Raw genomic sequence first — 14,705 nt, 5'->3', positions numbered from 1 at the left:
CACTGACCTAGATAGCCCCAGTGATCGATATCATGAGTGAAGCTGGAGCGTTTTTGGTCAGTGTATTTTCTGGCAGATCTATTTCCTGGTTGAAACCAGACAAAAAATGGGAGAAACTCTCGTTATTTTATTTTTGACCAAAAATGGCCGTGGAGTTTTAATGATGCACTTTGTGTGGGTGTTATTGAATGTTTGCATGTGTGGACTAGAGATCCAACAAACAGTCCAGCAGTCCAAAGCTGTATTTTCACAAATAACCAATATTGAACATGTCAGTGGGATTCTGACTGAAGTTCTTTTTCTATGTGCTTCACTCCAGATCAGTGTGATGTATTTAAGTGCAAGATTTCTGTCACAAGTTAAAAGGCTTACAGAAGAACCTTAGATCTAAAAAAGAAAGGGGGGGAAGAAATATTTTCCCCAAAGCAGGTTTGAGCCTATCTTTTGATGAGAGAACTAAGAGAATTGATTCTGAAAGCCCATCAAACTTAGTCATCCTCCTCATCTCTTATTACACTGGAGCTAAGCTGCCTGCTGGAGGAAGTGGATTTCCCTCAGGTGCTTTTTCTGCAGCGTGACTAAGTCCCTGTTATTTCTTCCCCCAACTACGACAATAACAGCGTTGGTCTGCGGCGCAGACACCGGAGAGGGCAGTCTAGTGGATGGTGACAGTGGGGTGATGTGCCGATCACCTGCAGGTGGTTGCCCCCATGTACTCTTTAGTTTTTTTCTCCCCGGTCTTTTGGCTTTAGGACCTCTGTGTGCGTGACATGAAATTCTCCAGCTCTTAAAATAACAACCACCAAAAACCCTACTGGTGAAAAGTCCCAGAGATGAGGGATGACACATTTCTGTTATTTTCAGTTTGATGCAGGGCTGATTTCTTTATTTGAGCCACAATTTATCAAACTGTTACCCCCGTGAGGTTCACTCTGAGATAAAACCTTGGGGATGCCCAGCCGCTTATTAAGTTGTGGCATGTAAAGTTTATGGAAGGTGTTCAATCCTCCAGCTAAACCCTTATTTTAGGAGGAACGATATATTTTCCTTTACCTAAACACACCCCTATTTTAATGCTTTTCTGATGTGTTGTAATATCAACGTTTTAAATACAGCACTTACCACGGTGTTTCTCTACAGTGTTGCTGCTTTTTCAACAGTGAATTCTGCAGCTCCTTTCCAATACTTACCGGACGTCTCTGATCAGTAAAAGGCCTAAAATAAATGTTATCTCAATTCTGGCTTTTCTCAAAAGCACCTTTTTTCCTACTTTCTTGCCCATTTTTGCCACTTTTTCCAATCTTTGCCACTTTTATCCCATTATTTCCCATTCCCATTTAAGCTACATTTGCAATTAAACACTCCTTTTTTTTGGGTCAATTTTTGCAACTTTTTTTGCAACTTTTTCTCGATTTTTAGCCACATTTATCCCATTTTTGCCCTTTTTCACGATTTTTTCTCCCCATTTTTAAACATTTAAGTTACCTTTTGTCCTTAAATATCTCTTTCTTCCTTGTTTTTGCCCATTTTACCCAATTCTTTTTGCCACTTTTATGCCATTTTTGCCCTTTTTCATCACTTTTCACCCATTTAAGCTACTCTTTGCCACTAAATACCACTTGTTTCATATTTTTTTGCCCATTTTTGAAACTCTTGACTGGATTTTACCCATTTTAGTCACTTTACACTCATTTTTTGCCACAGTTTTGCCACTTGTGGACCATTTTTTTGCCACCTGTAACTCTTTTTTTGTCATTTCTCACCCATTTTTGCTACTTTCTGACCCTTTTTCTCATTTCCCTCCCCATTTCTGCCCCTTTTCACCCATTTTTGTTGCTTTTTGACCATTTTTGCCTCTCTAACTTATTGTTATTGCTATTTCAAGCTTTTTTGCCACTTTTGATCCATTTAAGCTACATTTTGCCATTAAATACTACTTTTTCCTACTTTCTTGCCCATTTTTGCCACTTTTTCCAATCTTTGCCACTTTTATCCCATTTTTGCCCATTTAAGCTACCAGTTGCAATTAAATACCATTTCCCCCCCCACTTTTTTTGCCAATTTTTGACACATTTTTTGCAACTTTTTACCAATTTTTTTGCCACTTTTTCCCACGTTTGCCCTTTTATATCATTTTTCACCCATTTAAACTACCTTTTGCCACTAAATACGACTTGTTTCTTTTTCTTTTTTTTTTTTTTTGGCACTATTGACTGCTTTTGGCCCATTTCAATCACTTTACACTCATTTTTTGCCAAGTTTTTGCCACTTTTGGACCATCTTTGGCCACCTGTAACTCATTTTTTGTCATTTCTCACCCATTTTTGCTACTTTCTGGCCCTTTTTCCACATTTTCCTCCCCATTTTTGCCCCTTTTCACCCATTTTTTTGTTTTTTGACCATTTTTGCCTCTCTAACTTATTGTTATTTCTACTTCAAGCTTTTTTGTTGCCACTTTTCACCACTTAGATTGTGGCTCCTGCAAAGGTATTTTTCAACAATTTTGGAGCTCATTCAACAGACACGCCCACACCATGCTGGAGCAGATTTTACTGCCTCATTTTTCATGATTTTGAAGGTTAATTTTACAAACTTAGAGATATTTTATTTGACTGAAATTTGACCTGGGGGTTTATAACACAGTGATCTGTCATACAACAAACCTTAATACAGATTTATTTTCACTTGACAGGGTCTTTAAAAGAAGAGCAGAGGACCAGACTAGACACATGGTTTTTCTCTTCTTCCAACCAGCTCTGACAAGAGAGAGATTTCTGACCTGGCTGTTCTGATGGTGAACAATCATACCAGCTAACTGTCAAGCTTGTGTTATGCATGCCTACATCATGTGTCTCTCCTCTTATTGGCTTATAATAAATGTGACTGACAAAATGTTTGTCCAATCATCCTTTGAGCCCCATCCTCCTGTTCCCTAACCTGGAAAACCTTGCATAGACGGTGTTTGGGAAAGGGCAGAGGCTTTGAAAAAACCTCGGAGTGTGATTGGATGAACATTCTGTCTGTCACATCTTTACACTTCTCACGTCACTTCTTGTCCCGTACGACAGCACCAGTCTGGAAGCAATCTAACGATCACATTCATAGAAAAACACCTTATGCAGACACCTTTCTTTGCTGCTGCAGTGGCTCCTTTGGTTCTTCTTCGCTGCTCTAAAAACAGTAGCTCATGGATGCAGTATTTAGAAGAATTGATTTCCAGTTTATAGTGGTAATATTTAGCATGGCTAATGAAGCAAAATATGAAGCTAAACCAAATGGTATTGAATCTGTGCATAAACTCAGTCTCGCGGGTTTAGCAGTCCAGCGGGGCTGCTTCGTGCTGCTCTGGGAACGCCGTAAGTAGGTGTCAACGGATGGCGGGGCACGCTGTCAAACTGCAGAACAGCCGAGCTGGACCCGAGACATATGGGGTGTATTTTAGTGGTCAGTATGGCAAAGTAAGCTGTCTGGCATTGGTGGAGAAGATCTGGCACATTTTTCATGGGCTTAACCCACATACTCAGCTCTGCGGCTCATCCCAAAAATGCTTGCTCCTTACAAAAATGGCACCACTTAAAAGGAAATAAAAAGGCTTTCCAATGGTGTGAGATTTATTCATCACATCTCATTCTTAATCCATAGGGTTTAATATGATGTCAGTCCACCCTTTGCAGATGTAACAGCTTCAATTCTTCTAGGAAGGCTTTCCACAAGGTTTAGGAGTGTGTATAAGGGAATTTATGACCATTACTACGGAAGAACATTTGTGAGGTCACACACTGATGTTGGATGAGAAAGCCTGGCTCTCAGTCTCCGCTCTAATTCATCCCAAAGACATTCTATCAGGTTAAGGTCAGGGCTCTGTGCAGACCAGTCAAGTTCATCCACACCAAACTCTCTCCTCCATGTCTTTATGGACCTTGCTTTGTGCACTGGTGTACAGTCATGCTGGAACAGGAAGGGGCCATCCCCAAACTGTTCCCACAAAGTTGGGAGCATGGAATTGTCCAAAATCTCTTGGTATGCTGAAGCATTCAGAGTTCATTTCACTGGAACTAAGGGGCCAAGCCCAGCTCCTGAAAAACAAGCCCACACCATAATCCCCCCTCCACCAAACTTTACACTTGGCACAGTCAGACAAGTACTGTTCTCCTGGCAAGTGCCAAACCCGGACTGGTCCATCATATTGCCAGTTGGAGAAGCGCGGTTGGTCACTCCAGAGAACGCGTCTCCACTGCTCTAGAGTCCAGTGGCGGCGTGCTTTACACCACTGCATCGGACACTTTGCATTGCACTTGGTGATGCATGTCTTGGGTGCAGCTGCTCGGCCATGGAAACCCATTCCATGAAGCTCTCCATGCACTGTTCTTGAACTAATCTGAAGGCCACATGAAGTTTGGAGGTCTGTAGCCATTGACTCTGCAGAAAGTTGGCCACCTTTGCTCACTCTGCACCTCAGCATCCACTGACCCCGCTCCATCATTTTATGTGGTCATAACACCACTGACAGTTGACTGTGGAATATTTAGGAGCCAGCAAGTTTCACCACTGGACTTGTTGCACAGGTGGCATCATATCACAGTACCACGCTGGAATTCACTGAGCTCCTGAGAGCGACCCATTCTTTCACAAATGTTTGTAGAAACAGTCTGCATGCCTAGGTGCTTGATTTTATACACCTGTGGCCATGGAAGTGATTGGAACACCTGATTTCAATTATTTGGATGGATGAGTGAATACTTTCAGCAATATGGTGCATGCAACAGTCTTTCTGGCATGTCAGTTTAGTTGTGGAACAATTTAGAATTTAGTGTAACTTGATGGAAATAAAAAAATGAAGGTTTTTGCTACATTTCTGTTTACATTCTGATGAAGCACTTTGCTGCTGTTTATTTTAGAGGTGCTGATAAGAAATATGGGTTGTTTCAGCACTCCTTGGAAGGGTTTGAGATAACTTATGGTTAACTCATACACAAACAAGTTGATCAACAGCTGATCTTACTGTCTGACTAAGTTGGATCATTCTAAACAGGTCAATGATATATCCTTGTCCTTGTCAGACATGTTTTAGTTAGAGCAAAGGAGAGTTAAAAGTGGCAGCTGATATTCAACAAATAGGTGAATGCACCACTGCACTTTTCCCTTATGCCCACAAAGCGTCCAAAATGCAATAAAATTGCTCTAAATGGCTTAAATAAACAATGAAAATTGCCTGTTCTCTGGATTATGTTCAGTCTACCACCTGAATATGGTCTATTTGTACCTGGTTGCACATTCAAAACTGCAGCAGACATTTTTCTACAAGCTAAGAAAAATGGAGCAACCAGCCAGCGAGCTGACAGCTAATATGCATACGTCTATTAACGTCAGTGAATGAGAGATGATGATGTTGAAGCCTGGAGTAAAGCTAAATGTTTAATGAAATCTGGATTAATGAAGCCTGAAAGGAGAGGTATAAACTATCTGATGAATATATTGATTTAAAAGAACACTGCTGGGAAAAATATATGAGTCTGCAGCAGGAAAAACAGGTAAAAAATGATGATTTCAGCTCTGGATGTGGGTCTATATGGGTCAGACCTGCAGAGATGCATGCTCTGATGTGGCTGTATATGTTTGAGCTTCAGAAGAAAAACAGCTATTTGTGTATGAAAGTCAAAAATGTTCGTGTTAAATCATTCTCCAGAGCCGATGGGTGTCACATCAGAGTACTGTAAGTGCAGTAGCCCCGTCCTGCTGTATGATGGTTTGTCCCGGATCATCAACGATGCCCAAAATGCTGAAGAATCAGCGTGACAAGCTGTGAATTACATCCGGTCATTTATCTGTCAGAGCCCGGCCAAGTGATGACCAATTCCCCACAAACGCAGTCACAGAGACACCTCCAGCTGTCCGGCTGAGCAGCTTACAGAGTCTCAGAGCCAGCGCTCACAGTTCGGGCGCTCTGACTCATAAACTTTATCAGAGGATGATGTCACTCCCAGGACTTCAGCAGAGGAAGTTCACTTTAACACCTGGCTGCCACTTCGTCTTTTAGTCACAGAGTTTATTTGGCAGCCTCAGCAGGATTTTTTTTTTTCCCTTCAAGGTTTATTTTTTTACCGACGTGCACAGCAGATATCAGGGCTAAAAACTGTAGTGAAAGCAATGTTTTATGTGGCTTTTCAAAGGAAACAAATGCATTCTTCCTGCAAAAGCATAGTCAAAAATGCAGTGTACATATAACATGGAGTGTTACACATGCTGAAATCTAACCAGTTCTGGTCATTGATTTATTAACTGAAGGGTTTTGTTGCTCATCCTTTAGCTTAAATCTGTACTGGGTCTTAGCTTTTCCCACACTGACCTCTTCAGTTACTTCAGAACAATCTGGATGAATCAAACAGTTATATATGTTGTAGTCGATCTCTCTGGTATCAATCATGTTTTCGGTCGTGCATCTCTGAAAGACAAAAATTCCTTAACCCCGGTTTTTAACCTTCAGGCATCACTAGGAACATTTTTGTCCATTTGGGCAAACTTTTCCTCTTTCTCTGCACACCATTTTGGCTGTGCTAGTGCATATGGTCTATTTTTTTGGAACAAAGGTTATTTCTAGGCTAATTTTCAAATTCAAATTTCAGTTGCTCTAATAGGTCAGGGGGACACTGTGAAAAAAATGTACCACCCTTTAAAGCCATTAAGGACAAAAATGTCCACTTCCAAAAAGCTGCTATAAAAACTTAACAGATTTATATTTTTTTCTGCTTTTTTATTCATAAATCTCTTAAACAACTTCAGCTGTGCTCAAAACTACCAAACATTCAATCATTTTGAGGATTTTAACCCTTTAAATGCCAGTTTCAATACTTAAGGTCAATGATTTTTATAAAAGGAAAAGTGAAGGATGTGATATCTTCCTTAAATCAAATGTTGGATGGCTGGGGCATTATGTCTAAATCCAGTGTGGATCAATGATTAGCCAAAATATTGACTTTGATGTGTTATTAGTTTTTGTAAAGCATCCAATTTAAAATTTACTACCTTTGTGAGTCATTGAGGACAAAAACGTCCACTTCCAAAAACCGTAATAAAATCGTACACATTAAATTTTTTTTCCTGCTTTTTTTGTCAAATCTGTTTATCAACCTCAGTTTTGATCAAAACTACCAAATATTGAATAATTTTCAGGATTTTAACCCTTTAAATGCCAGTTTGATTACAGGATGGTCATATTTCTTTAAAAAAAAAACAAAACAAAAAAAAAAAACAGACACAAAACAGTAATTATTTTCCAGATAACTTATGTTAGCGGGGTGGGGAGTGTTTTTTTTTTAACTCAGTCCTGGGTATGTCGAACATTAGCCAAAATATTGACTTTGATGCATTTTTAGTTTTTGTGTATCATCCAATTAAAAATGTACTATACTTTCTAGTCACTTGTGGACAAAAATGTCCCATTGACCCATTTAGTATTTTTGAGCATAGCTGAAGTTGTTTAAGAGATTTATGCAACAAAAGCAGAGAAAAATATCAATCAAAAGTTTTTATAGCAGTTTTTTGGAAGTGGACATTTTTGTCCTTAATGGCTTTAAAGGGTAGTAAATGACAGTGATGCCAGGGGGTTAAATAGTCTCATCAGCTGACTGGGGTCACAGCTCTACCCAGCATCCCTGGATGCTAGACAGTTTGCACCCTTTAGATCATGGGTGTCAAACTCAAGGCCCGGGGGCCAAATCCGGCCCTCAAGTTTTGATCATATTTTTATTATAACTGGCACACCAGTATGAGGTCTGCAGATTTCCTTCCTATAAAAATGTAAATTTAACCTTGATGATTTCAATATTCTTGTTAAGTCATAAAAAACTGAAAAACTAAAGAGTAAAAGTTCATCAGATAAAAAGTCAGGAATGTGAGGAAAAAATTATGTATGTTTTCATTTCATACATCAATATTGCATCTTAAAATTACGACTTAAACCGATAATTTTGACTTTTTATTTCATACCTTAACCTCTTCAATTCATAATTTTAACTTTTCTCACACATTTTTGACCTTTTGGATTCAAAATTTAAAATTTTAAGTCGCATTTTTATCTTTTTAACGAAATAAATAAACTAAATTTCATTGCATGTTTTGACCTTCCGATTCCTAACTTTGACTTCAGACCTCATATTTTTACCTGTTGGACTCAAAATGTATGATTTGAACTCATATTTTGACCTTTTAACTCATTATTTTGACTTTCTATCTCATATATTTACTTATAAAAAAAATTATTTTGACTTTTAATAACTTGAGAAAAATGTGTCTTGAATGCGCTGTTACTGATTTTTAATCGATTTTAATGGTTGATATTTCACACTTTTTTGTGCTGATTGGTGGAATCTTTAGCACTTTTATTTTCCTCTTTTTCATAGTTTTTAATAGAATTATGGAGGATTTCCTTTAATTTTCTGTTGCCTTCCTGGCTGTAAAATAAATCTCTCTATAAAGCAACCCCACACCTGAACCTGCTACCATTAGATTTTAAATGACGTTGGATTGCATTGGTTTGAATTAAAGTAAAAATATATTAAACTAGATCATATTTGAATGTTAAGAATGCACAATATTTACATTAAGGCTGTCAAATACCTTTCAGAGTAGTGCACTGACATCTGATTCTATGGACTGATCTACAGATGTTACTTGATGAACTATACTTAGATTTTTGTGCTGCATGCTCCTGCATTTATACTGTGTGCATTCACCTCCTAGGAGAAGCAATTACAAAGTCAACGTGCAATTGTGCAATGACAATAAAGGCTTTCTGAGTCTATGTAGGGAATTAATATCAGTATAAAGAAAACTGCCTTTCTTTTGGGTTGACTCAGATGTATGCTTGCCACTTAAATTAGGTCCATATCTGATGAGATAAGGGGAAGATTAAGTATTTATCTGATCCCTTTAAGTTAAATATTGATTTGAATTAGATCCTTGATTTATTCTGGGATAAGACTGGGTTTAAAGGTTGATTCAGGTGAAAAATGTTTTGTCAGATAAGTTCTAATTGGATTGGATTTACCTGGAATAATCAGAGTAGTCCTTCTTATTTCAAAAGCACCTTACAGCTCCTTCTCATGTGAGACAATTTCATAAAGGACAACTCAGCAGTTACAGAGTTAATGTGATGATCACTCAGCAGTGACAGAGTTACTCTGATAGAGGAGCTAGACTGGGATACCGATGAGATGTAAAGGAGGTGGCTGGGGTGAAGGAGGGTTCCAGTATTCACACTGAAACAGCCTTAAATGTGAAGATAGGAGAAAAAATTTTACAGAACCTATCAAGTAAAAATAAATCTGTGTTTAGGTCTGTTGTATGACAGGTCAGTGTGTTATGAACCCCCAGATCAAATTTCAGTCAAATAAAACATCTCTAAGTTTTCAAATTAAGCTTCAAAATCATCAAAAATGAGGCAGTAATATCTCCAGGATGGTGTGGGCGTGTCTGTTGAATTAGATGTAGCCACGCCCACTCAGGAGAAATACGATCCTCTCAGATTAAAAAAAAAAGTGCTACAATCTGAATGTAGGAAAGCTCCGACACCATTATCCTGCCTCTTGACCTTTTGTTGACCTCAGAAGAGACAAAGTCTGTTTTCTGGCTCAAATCTCTGTAATGATGCTTTCAATGATCCACTGTGGCTCCCACTGTGGATCATTGAAAGCATCATTACAGAGATTTGAGGCTGTGGCTGATAGATTTAGAAAATTTACCCCACAATGAACAAAAAAACAGCATTTAACTGACTGTTAACTTTCATTAAAGGCAGTGACATCAGCTAACAACAGACTGGACTGAGATGAACTGCTCTGTGATTTTATGTTGTAGTGTTAGAGGGGCGGGGTCATTCCCACTGTGGGCCGGTGACATCATGACCCCACATACTGGCCCCGCCCACATGAAACCCAGCCAAAAGAAACGGTGAAAACTTTCTAACAAGCTTAACCCAAAATTCAGTCAAATGTAGATCTTAGTGTTTTCATGTTTACAGCAACCATGTTCCAACATATCTAGAGTTTTAAGACACATAGTTTGGATTTCACTTTACAGGGTCTTTAAAATATGTCAGTAGCCGGATGAATGGATGAAGAGAGGTTGTGGTGAAGTCGGATTGGCTCATTATTTAAGTGAGCAGACGTCCATGCCAGCCAATTACAAGAGCAAGAAAACAGAGTGGCTAAAGGAAGACATGTGAGTGAGGCTTTAATAGTGAATGAAAGGGTGAATGAAAGTGAAACAAAGCGCTAAGCTACTAGGGTACATGAAAAAGCCAAAAAAAAAATAAAATAAAATAAAGGAACAAAAAAGCCAAATTGTCAATGCATCAGTTACAGGAAAATGGAAGAATAATTCTCTAGAATTAAAATTAACAACCCTTTACCAAAGCCTCTTTCATTTAAGCATTTAAAATCATGACATAGATCTAATCCAGCCCACTGTAGAAGTGCTGATTTCACTAGAACTCCAGGGAAACTCCTTTTGAATATTTGTGAACCTGTGTATCTTGTTTTTGTAAAGACAGAACTACAGAAACAGCCACAAACACTGACAGCAAATATCAAAGCAAGCAGGAAAAACCCCTGCCTGCTCCCACCACTGTGGTCTAAAAATAGCGAGTGTAAAAATTGTGCTCATGCTTAAATAACACATATTCATTCAAACATTTTGTTTTATGTGACATGTAAATAAGAAAGAACTGTCAGAACAATCTGAGCGCCGTGGATGTTTTTGTAAAGACGCTCAGATTTCCCCCTCAAACACAGTGAGTCATTATGCATAAATAAACCTTCATCCAAAATCATCACTGTAAACTAAAAAATAAGTCAAAACAGGCCAGGGCCTTCAGCTGAGGAGACAGGGAGCCTGAGGTTGAACTTAGTCTGTGTTTTGACCTTATATATGATCTGGTGTCTGTTAGGTCTGAGCCAGTAAGCCTTTTGAGGCATGTTTAAAAGATTTTACTTCTAGATAATTGTGGGTCAGATTCCCCTCCCTTCTGACCAAAGTCAGCAAACGCCTGATTACCTGACAGTTTTAGATAATCTTTGCAGATTCTTCCTGTGGTGTGAGATGTGCTAACAGTGATCTTTCCCTCTTCAGTCTGCAAGGACGATGATTGGAGATGCTTTTATCTGAAATGATAAACATGTTTAATATTTATGATCACAAATCCAGTCATGTGAAGGGAATCACAGATGACAGCAAAGCAGACACGAGCAGCCAATTAGGCTAAAACTGTTGTGAAAATGAATGGAGCAGGTTTTTCTTGTAATCGGTTGTTTGCAATCATGTGATCCCGAATGCTCCATGGGGGAAAGAAGAGGGGGTAGCTGCTGCATGCTGCAATTATTTTCAGAAAATCTCTTCATTCATTGAGTATGATCACTTCACTTTAAAAAAAGTGCTTTTTCACCTGTTGTGGAAGTAAACAATATCACAAATTACTCGGCCCTGCAGACCTCCTACCTTCATTTGCAAGATGAGAGGAGACAAGAGTCTTGTACTGACCTGAGAGGCTCTCTGAGACTCTTTAAAGGGAAGGGATGCTTCAACATTTTGGCAAATTTGCCCATTGCCATAACGCTATGAAATAATAACGTATAATTTTGTAACATTACGACACATGAAGCAAGTACTCTGAACTATTTCTTGAGTAAACCACTGGGCGGAGTGACATAGTGCAGCAGCCATGTCTGGAGTGTAGTTCTGGCTTTGCATTTACCTTTAAAACATCTCCGTCTCTAAATGTTCCATGATTATTTCATAGCGTGGTGAATGTACAGGTCACAACTTGTCCACAAGAGCGTTTTGGAGTTGTTGGATTGCGTATTTGATGATTTTGATGAGGGAAAGCTGGAATACCATAAGACACCATAGTGTTAGCTGAGCAGCCTCTAACTCAGCAGCACTGATCTAAAATAGCTTGCACTGACAACTAAAGGTAACGAACCTATTAGTAAGACTATAGGGATTATGGCAATGGGCAAATTTGCCAAAATATTGAAGTTTCCCTTTAACATAAAAAATCCTAATTTTGTCATAAACATGCTTTTAATTGAGATAATGATGCACTATCAACAGAAAGAACTTGTGGGTGAGTGACTGAGTACAAATGCGCCATCCATGGCCAAGCCTGTTCTGCATAAATGCTCTTAAATGTGAGCCACTGTGGCTAGTTCCCTTTTAAGTGCCAGTTTCTTTCCTCCATGCTTTGACATCATTAAATCCACATTTAAAAATCCAGACTGGAACAAGATGAAGAGCCGTTTGGGAGCCAAACAAGCAGTTTGATTGGGCTGAGCCAAATAATCTGGATCTCTTGAAAGAGACTGATTTCCCATCTCGTTAAGCGACATTTGATGAACGTCAGCTGAGGAAACATGGGCAAGATGGGAGTTTAACCCTCTGAGCCATCAGGTGTTTTCTTATCCTGGACTTTTATCGTAAAAAGCTTGTCAAACATCAACCCTGTGGAGCACAGTCAAGCTCTTAACATCCTTTTCTTTGGAAAACCTGGGCTTTAAGAATATGTGTGATGCAGCAATGTCACTAGAACTTTAAGACAGTTATGGGGTTATAAAGACAAGAGAAAAAAGTAACACACCTCAAAAAAATGTATGTATTACACACATTAACCCTTAGAATTTACAGCTAGTTTTTTCACCATCATGTCTCGCCTGGACCTTTTTTTCTTAAAAAGCTTGTATAACATCAACCCTGTGGTGCACAGTCAATTTCTATACATTTTTTTTTTCAGGACAACCTGGGCTTTAAGAATATATCTACTATAGTAATGTCACTTGAATTATGAAAAAGTTACAAAATAAAAAACAGATCAGAATTTGAAACTCAAACTCAAGATTTTCATTGATAACACACAGTAAACAATGTGACAAAGCATTTTCTTTGCATAGACTTGTTCTCCCATCTCTTGGGGACAAAACAGTGAAAAAATAAACATTCTGTGACTAACGGTTTTCAAAATATCCAAATAAATGCAAGAGAAAGTCCATGTACTTTTTTGTAGTTAGATTCATTTGTGCCGTTCCTTTAAGCAATAGAGAAGCAACTGGTCGAATACAACTCCCACAATGCATTGCATCTAAATGTTGCACTCAACAAATATGGCACTGCCCACCAAAGAAAGCCAAAGTACATGATCAAAAATGGATTCAAAATGGACAAAAAGACGCTTATAATCAGATTTAATGCCATGGATTTAATATTTAAAGACCCCGAAAAGTCACCAAAGTTCCTGGCTGGCTAGAATGGCTTCCTTAAGGGCTACAGAGGTCAGCAAATGAACAGCAAAATGGTCAGCTTTCAGACAAAAAAAAGAGTGTCTACGATGTATGGTTCAAAAGTTATCAATGTTTCTCTAATCTGTGGTGCTTCTTGTTGTATACGACAACTCTGTCTTCAGAGACCCCAGGAAGTCAGCCAAGTTCTGAGCTCACTAGAAAATGTTCTGTAAGAGCTACAAATGCATGAAGAACATATATAGAAAAGCACAGCACAGCACAGCGCTTTCACAGGAAAAAAAGTTAGTGCCTATGACATACAGTTCAAAAGTTACCAACTAATTTACAAAGGGGTATGCCTCCAGCACAGATCTGTGCTGCTGGAGCTCTAAGGGTTAAACAAAAAGGGTTGTTTTTTGCACAAACTTGTTTTCCCATCTCTCAGGAACCAAAAAAAAACAAAAAAACAAGTGCAATCATTCTATGGCAAAATGTCTGCACATTATTTTCACACATTTACTAAAACTTCCCTGCCCTTTTGGGAACTTTAGTCATTATCTAAAGCAGTTCCCGACTGCAGTGACACAGAGGAACGCATCACAGCCTCTCTTTATCATGAGTCATTCAGTCTCTCTTATACAGTTTCTGTTTGCTCATGCTCAGAAATGCATGACATGGCTACAGAACATGCCATTGGTCGTCACAGCCCAGTCACAATGCATTGTGGGAAACAAACTGACAATATGGTGACAGTCTTTTGCAATAAAAAAATGGATTGAAAAATGAATAAAAAGTCATTCAATATTGGAGTTGCTGGTGGGGATTTAATCTTTTAAGGCCCCAGAAAGTCGCTCAAGTTTCAGGTTTGGTAGAAAACGTTCTGTAAGAGCTAGGAAGCATGGATAGCTTCATTACAACGACATATTTGAGGGCTACAAGAAAGTAGCTATGATTTATGCTCCAAAAGTAATTAAACTCTGAATAACATGCATCCCCTCATGTCGTATTCTCAGGGGGTTAATATGTTAGATGTGTTTTTTAAAACAAAAACCAAAGGATATTACACATCTTTGCAGTTTACCTTCTTATTTTTCTATTTATCTTGCTGTAAATCACTGACTGACTTTCTGTTTTGGTTCTTTTTCACAGCTCTTGTTAGTGTTGTTTCCAGCAGGCAGCAGTTTTCACCAAAAACAGACCAATAAATCCACTGAACACCACTGCTCCAGCACCAAAAGGCATGCAGCCAGACACTGATATCGACTAACTGGAAACATAGTGGTGCATTTTAAAGCAAGCAGAAATGAGAGAAGACTGAATAGTGAGCTTAAATTTTCCAGAGACATGACTCAGAATGAATGCATCATGGTGCAGCAATGCAGTTACGGTAATTCATCCCTAAAAAAGTTACAAATGTTTTTGGCTTCATCATTAAGA

The sequence above is a fragment of the Cheilinus undulatus genome, linkage group 1 (genome assembly GCF_018320785.1).
Source record: "Cheilinus undulatus linkage group 1, ASM1832078v1, whole genome shotgun sequence".
Classification (NCBI taxonomy): domain Eukaryota; kingdom Metazoa; phylum Chordata; class Actinopteri; order Labriformes; family Labridae; genus Cheilinus; species Cheilinus undulatus.
The sequence above is the reverse complement of the archived record's forward strand: the minus strand, read 5'-3'. Positions refer to the sequence as shown.